Source organism: Salmo salar, chromosome 12 (assembly GCF_965601325.2).
Source record: "Salmo salar chromosome 12, fSalSal1, whole genome shotgun sequence".
NCBI classification, from domain to species: domain Eukaryota; kingdom Metazoa; phylum Chordata; class Actinopteri; order Salmoniformes; family Salmonidae; genus Salmo; species Salmo salar.
The window spans coordinates 17,232,023-17,234,384 of record NC_138302.1 but is presented as its reverse complement, the minus strand read 5'-3'; the positions used below and the strand labels follow the sequence as shown (position 1 = coordinate 17,234,384).

Below are 2,362 nucleotides of genomic sequence, written 5' to 3'. Positions count from 1 at the left end.
CAAAATAAGGAACGCTTCACGAATTTGCGTGTCATCCTTGCGCAGGGGCCATGCTAATCTTCTCTGTATCGTTCCAATTTTAGTATATGTGCTGCCGAAGCGAGCACAATACAGACATAGGAGAGGCCCTCATATATAGAGCACAACCCCCCTGACGTTTCGGATCCTGGTTGGGGTCAAACAGACCTTCAGAGGCTCAAAAACCACCCATAGAAGATTCCCACAGGATATTGTATGGACATGAACCTGGTTGGGATAATAATGGCTACCTTGTGTGTTGTAATGTTCTAGCCTCTGCCTCAGAGAGTTGCAATGTATGCTGGGTGATATGCGAGTACACTGTCCCGTCTAGGACGTTGATAGGGTAGAACATAACGACGTAACAAAAGCCTTCGCACAAAACCCCACCCACTCACTGAAACCCGACACTCTCTGGCGCTGCATTCACAAAAGGTCCTCACACACAGACGTAGCAGGAAATGTTGTGTAGCCTACGCCAACAATACCCTAACATGGGGATTTTAAAATCTTGTACCTTATGTGGTAAGAAAGAAAGTGAACAACTGTAAAAACTGCTGTTTTGTGACATTTTGACTTTAGTTATAGATGTAGAGACATTTAATTGATTATTTTAAGGAATGATTCTAGACTAAAATGTAGTGTAATAAGCTTTTGGACTCCTCCCCCTGCTGGTTTGAGTTGCTCTTCCCCTGGTCTTTGTTCCCCACCCTTCCCCCGCTCTCTGCAACATGGCCCGGCCAAAGACACTTATAACTAACTCCCCATTTAGTAGCGAGAGAAGCAGAATAGAGCGACACAGAAGAGTAGTAGAGACAGAGAGAGAACTAGAACGAGAGAAACAGCAGAGCGACAGAGAACTAGATATTCATATGTGGCCGGAAGGTGACTGTTTCAACTTTCATGTTGACACATTGCCAGTGTGGTTCAATAAGAGTTTTTAAAACTGGTGGTGGGGGGGAGAGAGAGAGAGAGGGGGAGCAGGTAAGGGGGAAAGAAAATTGGTTAAGAGAAAAGGGAGGGAGAGGAAAAAGAAAGTGGAATTAAGGTAAAAAGACAGAGGAGAGAATACGTGAGAGAAAAAGTTTAAAAGGGGGGAGCGAGGGAGAAAAAGCCACAAACACTTGTAGCAGTGAAAAATGAGAGTGAAAGGGGAGTGAGAGCAAGGGGGAGAGCTCCACTGGCTTCCAGTTGAAGCTCGCATTTGCTACAAGACCATGGTGCTTGCCTTTGGAGCTGTGAGGGGAAAGGCACCTCCGTACCTTCAGGCTCTGATCAGTCCCTACACCCAAAGAAGGGCACTGCGTTCATCCACCTCTGGCCTGCTCGCCTCCCTACCTCTGCGGAAGCACATTTCCCGCTCAGCCCAGTCAAAACTGTTCGCTGCTCTGGCACCCCAATGCTGGAACAAGCTCCCTCACGACGCCAGGACAGCGGAGTCAATCACCACCTTCCGGAGACACCTGAAACCCCACCTCCTTTAAGGAATACCTGGGATAGGATGAAGTAATCCTTCTTACCCTCCCCCCCAAAAAAAGATATAGATGTACTATTGTAAAGTGGTTGTTCCACTGGACAACATCAGGTGAATGCACCAATTTGTAAGTCGCTCTGGATAACAGTGTCTGCTAAATGACGTAAATGTGAGAGAGAGGGGCGAGAGGGAGAAGAAAAATGAGAGAAGGGGGAGAGAGAAAAAAGACAGGGAGAGGGGGAGAAAAAAGGGGGAGGGGAAAGGGAGAGAGAGGAGAAGGAAAGTGGGAGCGGGAGAGAGAAGAGTGGAGAGAGAGAGAAGAGAGGGAGAAAAAAGGGAGAGAGAGGCAAAGGGAGGATGAGAGAGCAAGAGGGGGAAAGGGAGAGAGCAAGAGGGGGAAAAGGAGAGGGCGAGAGAGAAAAAAGAGGGGGAAAAGGAAAGAAAAGGGAGAGAGGGAGAATAAAGGGAGAGAGGGAGAAGAAAAGGGGAGAGCAGGAGGGGGAGAGAGAAGAAAGGGACATAGGGAGGGGAGAGGGGGGGAAAGGGAGGATGAGAGGGGAGGGGAGAGAGAAAAAAGGGAGGATGAGGGGGAAAGGGAGAGAGAAAAAAGAGAGGGAGAGGAGAGGGAGAGAGAAGAAAAGGGAGAGGGGGAGAAGAAAGGGAGAGAGGGAGAAGAAAAGGAGAGAGGAGGGAAAGAGAGCGAGAGAGGGAAAGTCAGAGAGAGCAAGAGAGGGAGAAAGGGAGGGGGAGAGAAAGGAGAGAGAAAAAGAGAGAGCAAGGAGGATGAGAGGGGGAAAGGGGGAGAGATGAGAAGGAAAGTGGGAGCGGGAGAGAGAAGAGTGGAGAGAGAAAAGAGGGAGAAAAAAGGGA

General features: G+C 48.8%; 1 non-coding gene across 1 annotated transcript; it reads right to left on the bottom strand.

Annotated features, from left to right (window-relative positions):
• LOC123725757 (U6 spliceosomal RNA) lies at positions 1–107 on the bottom strand. Its single transcript, XR_006758271.1, has one exon. It is a non-coding gene; the product is annotated as a U6 spliceosomal RNA (small nuclear RNA).
• Between the last annotated feature and the right edge of the window lie 2,255 nt (positions 108–2,362).